Consider the following 13,283-nt stretch of genomic DNA (forward strand, 5'->3'; position numbering starts at 1 on the left):
TATATATATTACTTTAGAAAAGATTTAACTTATCAAAATGTGACTAACATATTAGATTTTATGAATATATATAATTTTTATAACATTTGTATCAATAACATACTCATACATAAATATAACTGAAAGAAAATCTAGTATCACTTATTATTTGAAAATGCCTCCCAAAATTTACAAAATAAGTCTAATCATTTAATCCAAAAAGACTTAATTTAGGATTTTTCCTGGGGAAAGCTACAAAAGATGTCAAAAGTTTTAATATATTTGATCAAAACAGAATTACAGTTAGTTGTAAAATAATATTTATTTAACCAGAGTGATAACCAAAAGACTTCAAAGGCAATACAGAAAGTCACATGAATGTGGCCGGGTGCAGTGGCTCACACCTGTAATCTCAGCACTTTGGGAGGCTGAGGTGGTTGGATCACCTGAGGTCAGGAGTTCGAGACCAGCATAGATAAACCCCGTCTCTACTAAAAAAAAAAAATACAAAATTAGCCAGGCGTGGTGATGCATGCCTGTAATCCCAGCTACTCGGGAGACTGAGGCAGGAGAATCGCTTGAACCTGGGAGGGAGAGGTTGTGGTGAGCCAAGGTCATGCCATTGCACTCCAGCCTGGACAACAAGATAGAAACTCCATCTCAAAAACAAAAAACAAAACAAAATAACAACAAAAAAACAGTTACATGAATGTAAAAACTTTAGCCCCTTTAGAATTCAGTTTTGCTAAGTAATCAAAAACCTAGTAAGACAGTATAGGAATTATCTTGGTAAAATGTAACATCTTTGTTATTTAAGTCAGTTACTAAATAAGTTAAAAAATAAATAAACAAACAAACAAACCAAAAAACACCCTGCAGTGTGATTGCTTCTCCTTATGAGAAACCCATTTAAATTACCTGGAAGCTAAATCTGATGAAAAGGGACTTAAATTTAATCAGACACAGAGTGTGTCCAGGGTTGTGAGTGAACGCTATATTATAGAAGAATGTAAATAAGGAAACTAGTACCTTAAGAAGGAGAGCACAAGGCTTTTAGTAACAGAAGGACAGCACAAGGCTTTTAGTCACATGGAACAATTTAGACATATCAAGAAAAGCCAAGAGCAAAGAATCAGCTTATAGTGAACGAAAATGCTTTTCTAGACCTTCAAGATAAATGTTTCAGTATCAGGCCACAACAGCAGAGATGGAACAAGAGGGAAAAAAGTTACAGGAGTTGGCAAAAAAAGAAAGCCTAAAGGAGAGAGTTATCATAATTAAAAATTGAAAACTTTTGTAATTTTACTAACAGCAAATCAATACTTTTAAAAAGCATCGTTCTATCATAGAGAACCAAAATATTTAGTTTTATATTAGTGTATTTTTAATATCAAAGCTCAATCTTTAGAAATACTGGTATAAGTAATTTTCCTTTAATTAGAGCCAACTTAATAATATATTAAATTACTTTCATAAATTATCCTTTTACAAACCTTATGACTTATGTAGACCATTTTATTTAAAAATGCTTATAGAACTTTCTGCTTTGTCTTATGCTTCTTTCTTAAATAATCAATCATTTTACTTTAGGACAAAAAATTTACCAAACAACATTCTTGTCTCAGACAAAAATTATTCTCTTTATTCTTTAACCTTCCTTACAAACAAATATATCTTCATATCCATAACTTTTTTCACATCTCTCTCTCTCCTTCTTACTGGTTCCTTTCTATCTTGTTTAATAAGTACTTTTAATAACCTCTGAATTAGACAAAATTATTCCTTTTCTTAATAAAGATCACATTTGTATGCCATTTCAAATAATTTTTCTCATAAAAAACACATTTCACTTTTTGGCATATACTGTATATAGTACTATACATATTAATTAGGATTTTTAACTCTCAGTAACCTTAAATTTTAGTGAAAACTTTGGAGGCAAGAAATCTTGAATTGTCTGTCACATATTAGTATTTTATAATGAGAACCATTTTTAGAAACTTTTTTTTTTTTTTTTTTTTGAGCGGAATCTCAGTCTGTCACCCAGGAGTGCAGTGGCACGATCTCGGCTTACTGCAATCTCCGCCTCCCAGGTTCATTCCATTCTCCTGTCTCAGCCTCCCAAGTAGCTGGGACTACAGGTGCCCGCCACCATGCCCGGCTAATTTTTTTTGTATTTTCAGTAGAGACGGGGTTTCACTGTGTTAAGCAGGATGGTCTCAATCTCCTGACCTTGTGATCTACCCATCTTGGCCTCCCAGAGTGCTGGGATTACAGGCATGAGCCACCACGCCTGGCCTAGAAACATAATTTTTTAAATATATGACGTATGTAACATAATTTTAAATATGTGAACATATGTAACATAATTTTTTAAATTAAAAATGATCCAGGCATTTAATGAGTATTTATTATTTAACATAACTTTAAGATTTCAAATCACATGAAAAGTTTATTTATAATATTTACCCCATTTATGTTTAACTGATTTTTTTTGACAGTTTACCTAGATTACTTATGAGAACTGAGATATTAGACTAAGCTAGTCATCATTTTATGTTATCTCTTTGTTAGCCATTTTTATAGTTTGTGAATATCAGGTGTTTACCTAAGTAAAAACCATGAAGTAAAAAACATAGATATTTTTCTCAAAAGATTTAGCTGTTTTAATTAAATCAAAAATATTCAACTAGTCTTATTTATCAAAAATTAAACTAAGATAATTCTCTTTTGGGCTGAGTTTATAGTCTTCATGTCAAACCCTGATATCTTAAAACATTTAGCAGAGACATATATAAAACTGTCTAACCAGTAAACCTAGGAAAGAAAATGTATGTTGACAATTTTGAAGACATTTCTATTATTATTTTACCAATAATTTTAACCAGCATATTTATTAAATATTTACTTAAGTCATATGAACTTGGAAAATATTTGGGCTTGCTAATTTACAAGCTAATTCATTTATAAGTCAATTTGATACCATGTATACAACCTATAACATAATATGTGTACATGTACATAAACACATATGCACACATAGAAATGAAGATCTTATAGCATTCATTCTTAGAATTTTGGTCATGAGATAGTAACACAAACTCACTGGTTTATAAAAGATGTCTGGATTTAAATTATATTTCTGACAAAATAAGGACCTGTCCACATGGCTGAACTTTATTTGTCCTGATGGGTAACCTAATGAAGGCTGTCAGCCAAAATCATGGGCAAAGCATTTTCATGGCAGTTTGGTTTAAAAACCTCTTTACCACCTTTTTCCTTTCAGTTTCAAATGACTTTATGGTTAAATTTTCAATGTTTACATTTTAGCTTAAAATGGCTGAATTGTATAAGAAAAACAAAATCTCCAAGTAGCTTGAATTAGTACTGTCTTAAAGAGTGTGTTTTTATCTGAGCATCAGTAAAAAAGTCATCAGATTCAAAGTAGGCATGAGATAGAAGACTTAGAAGACTCTGCATTTTAACTTTACAATTAAAATGAATTTTTGAATAATGATAATTTAAGCTCCAAATTTTCCTTGATGTAATTTGCCCATTGGTTTAAAATATGCACAAGAACAGGCCATAATATGTAGCCATCTGGAGTCCTGGAAAACCTGGCATGTCTTTATGTTTGAGAATTCCATTTTTGACCATTTCAATATTGAATTTCCTTTAGTAAACCTCTCCCATCAAGGGAGATATTTGCAAGCATAGGCTCACTATGTGTTATACATTAAGTCACTCATTTTTTTAGCTTTCAACTAAAAGAATTTTCTTTCTTGAAGAAATGAAAAGCCTCAAGATGCCTTTGTCAAGGAGAGCAACTAGCTGAAAAAAAGCAAGAATCATCAATCAAGTGAGAGGTCTGAGACTTAGGAGAAACTCATCTGCTCATCTGCAACTGTGGAAGAGCCAGAGGGGCTCAAAGGGTTTAAGCTGGTAGCAAGGCACCAGGTCCCACAATGTTTCAGATGATCCTGGGCAGTCTATTCTTGAGTCCCTTTGTGATCACCATTATTTTCTACTAAAGAAAAATAATCACACTTTTAGAGGATTAAAGTTAGTTTTATTCAGAAATCTTACTGAGAACTATAGACCAAGGCCTAAAGCTCAGGAGAAGTCTTTCAGAGATGTTCTGTCAGACTTCTCCAATGTATTTCAGTTAATGGTTTATATACAGGTGGTGAAGATTAAGTACATGTAAAATCACGTCAAAGTTTGGGTAAAAGAGTACATCTAGTTATAGACTACAGAGGAATAATCACTAACCCTGTCAGATTTTTTTTTTTTTTTTTTTTTTTTGAGATGGAGTCTTGCGCTGTATCACTCAGGCTGGAGTGCGGTGGCATGATCTTGGCTCACTGCAGCCTCCGCCTCCTGGGTTCATGCCTCAGCTTCCTAAGTAGATGGGATTACAGGCTATGCCAAGCTAATTTTTGTATTTTTAGTAGAGGCAGGGTTTCACGATGTTGGCCGGGCTAGTCTCTAACTCCTGACCTCAAGTTATCCACCTGCCTCCACCTCCCAAAGTGTTGGAATTACAGGTGTGAGCCACTGAGTCCGGTCCAGATGTTATCTTATATGTAGGAAAAGGCAAGGACTAGGATCCTTTATTTTTTAATGAATACAGTGACTTAGACAAGAGATGTGGGAGCCATGTGCTCTATTCTGTTTTGTCTTCAAGACATTTTCCTGGAAAGCTGCATGTCATCAGAGTCACGAGTTCAAGCAGAAATGAGTGAATATAGCTTCTTATATTTACTACTTTGTCTTTCAAGACTTACCATCTAAGTATACCTCAGTACACCCCAGATAGAAGGATGAACATGATTACCCTAGACAGGATGTGAGAGACAAAGCAGCCACAGTGTCAGTCTCTATTTGAATATAGTAAAGATGGAAAACAGAGAAAACAATATTACTCTGCTTTTTATGGGGCAACAATTGAACACAGATGAGTAAAAAGAATTTCAGATGAAGAATGTTTAAGCAGGAAAACAAGGTCGATTATCCCAAATCTTCATGACCATATAAGCCAGAGTTCTTGGTTTCAAAAGAATAGAAATCAACTCCAGCTAGCTTACCAGAAGAGAAATTTATTGGAAAGCCTTTGGGAACAGAGAGATTTGTTAGGAAGCCTGGAGAACCAGGCTTGGAAGAGGCAAAAAACAAAGGGAATCAAGGCACTAACCCCTTCTAGGTCATGCCTTAGGACAGGCTTGTTGGCACATGGTTGTCCCTGAACATGGTTGCCCCTGAACATTCCATGTTGCCCTGGCACTCAGCAGTGGCCTTACCACCACTGGATACTGGCTTCCCTCACTGCTACATTGCCATGGTCCCTGGACAAAGGGAACCATACTGCCGCCAGAACATATCTGAGCTGCTCTGGCTTGTTTGTGCACCTCACTCTAAATTCAGTCCCTGGAAGAGCCCACAATGGGTCAAGCTTTGACCACATGGTCCCTCTGTAGCTGCTAAGGGGCAGAAAAAGCAATCATGGTCTTTTCAGCTTTCCTGGTGGAAGATAGAGCCCTGCTTTATGGCCACACTTACACAGCACCAGGTTCCTCAGACATGGGAAGGAGGTTTAGATCATAGATACGCTCTGCCTTAGTCTGCTCAGGCTGCCGTAACTAAATTCCAAAGACAAGGTGGCTTAAATAATGGAAATTTATTTCTCACAGTTCTGAAGGTTGGAAGGCCGAGATCATGGTGTCAGCAGGGTTGTTTCCTCCTGCGTTCTCTCTCCTCAACTTGTAGATGGCTGTCTTCTCCCTGTGTCCTCACATGGCCATCTCTCTGTGCATGTACATTCCTGGTGTCTAGATGCAAGTGCAGATTGCCTCTTCTTTTAAGGACTGCAGTCAGATTGGATTAGGTTCCACTCCAATAACCCCACTGTAATTAATTTAAAGGCTCTATATCCACATATAGTCAGATTCTGAGGTACTGAAAGCTAGGGCTTCAACACACAAATTATTAGGTGACGCACTTCACCTAGAACATTCTCCCAAATGGAAAATGTCTTCTACTCCAGTAACTAAAAGTGAAGCAGTAAGTGGGAACTAGATCCAATATGTGCTTAAATATAGAATACCTAACTTGGTAGAAAAGTTCCTTGTAGCTGAAACATTGAAGCCAACAAGTATACTCAAGAAGCAATTATTCTAGGTCATTCCCTCTCATTCTGGTGGGCCAGCAGCAGTAGCGTCACCTGGGAGCCCATCAGACAAGCAGAACCTCAGGCTCCACCGCAACCCCACCCAGTCAGAACTGGTACTTTACCTGCCTCCCAGGTGATGTTTCTGCACCTCACTGTTGGAGAAGCTCTGCTCCAGGCACTTCTCAAAGTAAAAAGATTTGCTTTCTGCAGATAAGAGTGTGTGGGTTCACATGCCTCTGGGGTTCTGCCTGGATCCTGATGCAGAAAAGGGACCTAATCCCAAAAGCTATTCCAATGGGCCCCCTGTCTTAAGACCTGGCCACTAGCAGGAACAGGCCCAGAAAGCCTTCATTCAAGGCCACCATGACAAGAGCATGGCAGAGACTGTTTCCTGGTTTGAGAGGGTAACCTTTATAACATTTTGATGTTTATTTTTAAATGTTTGTAGTAGACTGTGGGCCACTCTCTGAGTTTCCACCATTTCCTTAGGCAAGGTTCTTAAGCTCCTCGTAGCTCAGTTTTCTCATCTGAAAATAGGGATAATAGCCCCTATCTCATAAGGCTGTCAGGATTCAATGGGGGTAATCCTTGTAGTCTCAGAATAATGCCTGGCACATAGTAAGTGCTACAGATATGAGCTATTACTATGATTATATTTACTTCAGAAAAGGCAAAAGGAGTACTGTGACCTCTGTTTTAGATTTATTATACCCTAGGAGTCAACATGCAACCAGAGAATATATTCCCTGTGATCCATCTGGATGCCTGAACTGTTTGCCAGAATTTAAACTATTCATGCAAATATTTTCAAACCATACAAGCTCCTCTGGCTTTAGGGCCAGTTTCTGGCTCTGTTATTAAATATAATCTGGCTGGTGAATAGATTTACACGTGAAAGTTGAGTTACTGGAATCTAATCGTCAACCCCTAGCCTGAGGAAAGAGAGGAAGACAAAGACGTACTTCTTCTAAAGAAAACGCTAAAGAAACCCAGTCAGATTGGGGGAAAACAATACAGAGCATTTTATACTTCTTTCACAGAGATGTTTTGTGTCTCCCTTGACAGGGAGCAAGAAGAAAGGAAAATTCTTAGAGCAGGGAGTCAAAGGAAGAAGGCACACATTTTCACTATATACACGTACCAGAAAGGCAAATCATTACCCTGTTTTGGTTAGCCCCAAAGCTGTCAGTCAGCTTCTCACTTGAGAGAGAAGGAAACTTTAACATTACAAAACACAAAATCAATCAAAGAGAAGCCAGCACGTCGGAGCTGAAGCTTAAAGAGTCAGCTGAGGACAGCCAGTATGCCCTGGTCCCTGGTCACTACCAGACAGGGAAAGAACTGTGCATATTCAAACCCAGAGGTACATAGAAGAAGGAAGTGTGTTTGGTAGGATTTTGTTTTGTTCTGTTTCTCTCGAGCTCTGAAACCTTAATAGAACAGAGTAAGGCAAATCTGTGATCCAGTATGTCTGAACCAGAGGCTTCAGGAGCTGTAGAGGATGAACCAAAAGCCAGGGTGAGAAATCATTCTGCCTGCTCAGTGCAAATGGGTCTGCATCTGGGGACTCCTCATGTGACAACAGGCACTGCCTTTCTGGAAATAGTTTGGATCCCTGTCAAGCATAGTCTATAATTTTAGACTTCCAGGAAATAATTGGGTGAATTCTCAAGGTCTTAATTGTATTCTGTGGAATTCGTGAGATTTGCTGTTTTCCCATTGCTTTCCTTAGAAACCTGCCTTGGTGTCCAACTTGGCAAAAGCCTATATCCTGAATAGAAAAGGAACTGACTCCCTGCCACTTGACGCCACAAACTTGATTCCACCAAAGAACAGCTGTCATTACCTTTCACTTTTTGTTGACCTTGAAGACAGGTGATAGCAGGAAGGGAAATCTAGCTTGAGAGAAGGTGTGACACAGGCCAATGTGCTCTGCTGGGAATGTCGTCCCTTCAATTTGCATGCCTAATTTCTGTTCACCCATTAGATCTGAGTGTACATATCAGCTGCACAGAGTAGCCTTCCTAGTCACCCACTCTACTGGACAAACCCCTGCAGTGATTAATTTTATGTGTCCAGTTGGCTGGGCCACAGTGCGCCAAGATATTTGGTCACTTTATTCTGGATGTCTTTGAAAGATTGTTGTTGGGTGAGGTTTATATTTAAATCACTGGTCTTTACGTAGAGTAGTTTGCCTTCCCTAGTGTGGCTGGGCTTCATCCAATCAGTTGAAGGCCTAAACAAAACACAAGGTCAATCTCCCCTGAACAAAGAGGGATGCCCCTGTATCTGCCTCTCAACCCCATACAAAATGTGGGCTCTTCCTGGTTCTACTGCAGACTGTCTTTGGACTGTAAACCAAAAATAAGGTTCTGAGGTTCCAGACCATCTGGAACGGACTCCCCAGTCAGGCTCTTGTGCACCTAATGTGAGAGACTGTTTCAGGCCATGATGGGAAGTGGGGGTCAGACATGCCTCCTCATACCTCTCTGGCATTAACATCAACACAAGACTTTAAGTCTGATAAGAAACATTTTACAACCTGTTCTCACTGAAGCCTGAAGGCTTCCTCTACAAATTAGAACTTGGGTCTCCACAGTCCTTTATCTTAACCCAGACATTCCTTTCTATTGATTCCAGGTCTTTAGGTAAACTCAACCAATTGTCAACCAGAAAAATTTACCTGTAAGCTGGAAACTCACCCCCACCTCCCACCAGCCCCCACTGCTTCAAGATGTCCCACCTTTCTGGAACATAGCAATGTATTTCTTCAATGTATTTGATTGATGTCTCATGCCTCCCTAAAATGTATTTAACCAAGCTGCACCCTGACCACCTTGGGCACATATTCTCAGGACCTCCTGAAGGCTGTGTCACAGGCCAATGGTTACGCATATTTGGCTCAGAATAAATCTTTTCAAACAGTACTCAAACTGCAACTCTTTCCTGATTCTCCGACCTGCCAGCCTCTCCCATGAGACTTTGGACTCACCAAACCTCCACAATCACATGACCCAGTTCTTTAAAACAAATGTCTTTCTATATCTATACACATCTTATTGATTCTGTTTTTCAGTAGAACCCTAATACACCACCCACCCCACACACATTCTTAACCTCAGCCCTTGTTCATGCCCTTCAGAGGTTCATTCCAATATGCAGCCATTTTATTCATTGTTCCATCTGTTTCTTTAACGTCTTTACAGAATGTAAGTTCATAAAGGCTGGGTACGTCTGCCTTGTTCTTTCTGTTTTTGTTCCTAGTTCTTTTCAGAATGCTGGGCACATTCTGATAAGAATTTACTAGCCAAAGATTTACTAGCCAAAGCTAGTAAATCTGGGCTGAATGAGTGAATGCCTAAAGTTCTCCAATAGACTATGTACTGGGGAGGCCTCTATATGCAAACAGTTCTTTTTTTTTTTTTTTTTTTGAGATGGAGTCTTGCTTTGTCACCAGGCTGGAGTGCAGTGGCAGGATCTCGGCTCACTGCAACCTCTGCCTCCCAGGTTCAAGCAATTCTCCTGCCTCAGCCTCCCAAGTAGCTGGGACTACAGGGGCGTGCCACCATACCCAGCTAATTTTTATATTTTTAGTGGAAACAGGGTTTCACCATGTTGTCCAAGATGGTGTCAATCTCTTGACCTTGTGATCTGCCCACTTTGGCACTCCAAAGTGCTGGGATTACAGGCGTGAGCCTCTGTGCCCAGCCGCAAACAGTTCTAATACAAGTGAGAACACTGTGTTAAAAGTGCTCATGGCCAGGCAAGGTAACTCACGCCTGCAATACCAGCACTTTGGGAGGCCAAGATGAGAGGATGGCTTGAGCCCAAGAGGTTGAGGCTGCAGTGAGCTGTGATTGAGTCACTGCACTCCAGCTGGATGGCTTCTTTTTTTTTTTTTTTTTTTTTTTTTGAGCCTGTTTCAAAAACCAAACTTGATATGGTTTGGCTGTGTCCCCATCCAAATTTTGAATTCTAGCTCCCATCTTTCTCGTGTGTCGTGGCAGACAGCTGGTGGGAGGTAACTGAATCATGAGGGTGGGTCTTTCCAATGCTGTCTCATGGTAGTTAATAAGTCTCATGAGACCTGATGGTTTTATAAAGGGGAGTTCCCCTGCACATGCTCTCTCTCCTGCCTGCTGCCATGTAGGACATCCCTTTGCTCTTCCTTTATCTTCTATCATGATTGTAAGCCCTCCCTAGCCATGTGGAACTGTGAGTCCATTAAACTTCTTTCCTTTATAAATTTCCCAGTCTTGGACTGGGTGCAGTGGCTCATGTCTGTAATCCCAGCACTTTGGGAGGTCAAGACCGGTGGATCACTTGAGGTCAGAAGTTTGAGACCAGCCTGGCCAACATGGTGAAACCCCATTTCTACTAAAAAAAAAAACAAACATTAGCCAGGCACTGTAGCATGTGCCTGTAGTCCCAGCTACTCAGAAGGCTGAGGCACTAGAATCACTTGAACCCAGATGGCGGAGGTTGCAGTTGGCCGAGATGGCGTCACTGCACTCCACCCTGGGCAACACAGTGAGACTCAGTCTCAAAATAAATAAATAAATTACCCAGTCTCAAGTATGTCTTTATTCACAACCTGAGAACAGACTAATACAAGACCCAAGAGTGAACCTGTTAAAGGTGATATTGATCATGTCACTCCTCCAGTCTAAAGCCTCCGGTGCCCTCCATGTCAAGGTCTTATGGCTGTGGCTCAGGCCCTTTCTGATGTCCCCTTCCTATCCTTACCTCTCTCACCTTCCCCTGGTCACTCTCCCCCTTGTTCACTCCATGCCAAGTCATGTTGGCCTCTCTGTTGTCCCTTGAACAAATCAAGCAATCCCTGACAGTAGGGCCTTTGCCTCTGCCTGGGAGGCTCTTCCCCAGCTCTCCACCTGGCTTCTCCCTCACCTACCTCGAGTCTTTCCTCAGGTGTCACTGTCTCAGTGAGGGATATCTCGACTACTGTATGTCAAATTGCAACCAACCCACCCCTCACTCCCAAACTTCTTTACTAATTTCTATTTTTTTCATCTCACTTAGCACCTCCTCACATGTCATATGACTTGTCAATCTGTTATGCCTTCTCACAGTGCTAAGATATGAGCTCCACAGGGTAGGGACTTCTGTTTTGCCCACTGAAAGCTGACACACAGAAGGCATTCAGTCAATGTTTGTTGAGTGAATGAATGAATGAATGAATGAAATGAATGATTATGCTGGGACAAAACTGTCATTTCTTAACAAAAAGCATTTTTTTAAGGGCAGACAGCTGTCCTCCCAATGGCTTGTGAAGACTGAATTCCTTGGTTAATTTATTTCCAGGCCACATTCCTTATATCCAATTTAAGCTGGGATTTTTCCAAGTCAATTAAATCAGGATTAAATTTTTAAAAAATGTTGGTGAATGCACCTAACACAGTTCCTGGCACAGTATAGGTACCTTATCAATTGTTTCCCATCTGCTTTCTGATAAGTATGGGATTTTATTATCCTGAAGGAGTGGGATGGAGGCTTGTTTAATAGGAGTCCTTTTGGTAAGAGGGACAAATGATCTGGTACAACAGCAGAGACTGCTCTTCCAGACTTGTGGATAGCAATGACACATCAACACACTGACATCATGGAAAGGCACCTCCATAGAGATAAGCTATAGAATTTCTGGGCTCCTGAACAAGGAGACTACCACAAGCCTGCTCTCTGTATTTGGGCGCCATTTTTACTGTTGATGGCCTTGCCCTTGCTCCTCATTGACCCCTAGCATTTTGCTTATTTAAAAAAATTTTTTTAGATTTATTTATGTTTAAACTCCTCTTACTATCATTCCCAAGCCTTCTGACATTTTGTTTCAAAGCACAATATCAACATCAGAATGATCTGAAGTACCAAACAGTGGTTTGTGTTCGTCAAGATGTGCTGGCACCATGAGTTGCAGTTTGACATAGTCTCCCACTCTGGGAACCGCAGCCCTTAAGACTGAACTTTCTAAGAGGCAGTAAAATCACTTAGCAATGGCTCTTTTTAGTGTAAGTGTTGCGGGATTTTTAAGGAATTAGAGAGACCGATGGGGTTTAGGAGGATATTTATTAATCATTCAGGTGCACCGGCCCAGTCGGATTAGCATCCAAAGGACTGGGCCCTGAACAAAGAGTTAAGTTACCTTTTAAGCATTTCATGGGGCAGGGAGAGATCTGTGCAGGGGGAAGCATACTACGGAAGTGAGAAACAAAGGCAGTTATTCAATCAATTGAGACATGCATTACATCATTTCTTACTTTTCAAGGAAGAACATGTTTTGCAACTTGAGTTTATCTGTCTAGTGACCTTGCAGCTGCACAGCTAGGGCAACAGGATTTTCACAATGCCTAGGAAAGGAGGAGAGATAAGGCTCACTAGCCACAGAAAAACAGGCAGTTAATTTTTAAAGGACTCCAGCTCTTTCTCTTTCTCAGGGGGAATTGGGTTTTCTTATATACAACTGAGTTTTTGCTTACACACTCCTTAATTTCTTTTAATTCCTGTTCCATAAAGAGGCACATCTCTCTCCAAGGAGAGCCTGGGTAACTGACACTTGCTCCAGTTGACTGTTCCACAATGAGCAACTCTATGCAAACCTACCCCCAAAGGCTGAGTTTGCTGAGAAGCTGAAGAAAAAGACTCACAAATCCAGTTTCTCAGAAAGAAACATTTTTTTTTTTTTTTTTTTTTTTTTTTTTTTAATTTATTTATTATCATTATACTTTAAGTTGTAGGGTACATGTGCATAACATGCAGGTTTGTTACATATGTATACTTGTGCCATGTTAGTCTGCTGCACCCATCAACTCGTCATTTACATCAGGTATAACTCCCAATGCAATCCCTCCCCCCTCCCCCCTCCCCATGATAGGCCCCGGTGTGTGATGTTCCCCTTCCTGAGTCAAAGTGATCTCGTTGTTCAGTTCCCACCTATGAGTGAGAACATGCGGTGTTTGGTTTTCTGTTCTTGTGATAGTTTGCTAAGAATGATGGTTTCCAGCTGCATCCATGTCCCTACAAAGGACGCAAACTCATCCTTTTTTATGGCTGCATAGTATTCCATGGTGTATATGTGCCACATTTTCTTAATCCAATCTGTCACTGATGGACATTTGGGTTG

The sequence above is a fragment of the Papio anubis genome, chromosome 15 (assembly GCF_008728515.1).
Source record: "Papio anubis isolate 15944 chromosome 15, Panubis1.0, whole genome shotgun sequence".
NCBI lineage: Eukaryota > Metazoa > Chordata > Mammalia > Primates > Cercopithecidae > Papio > Papio anubis.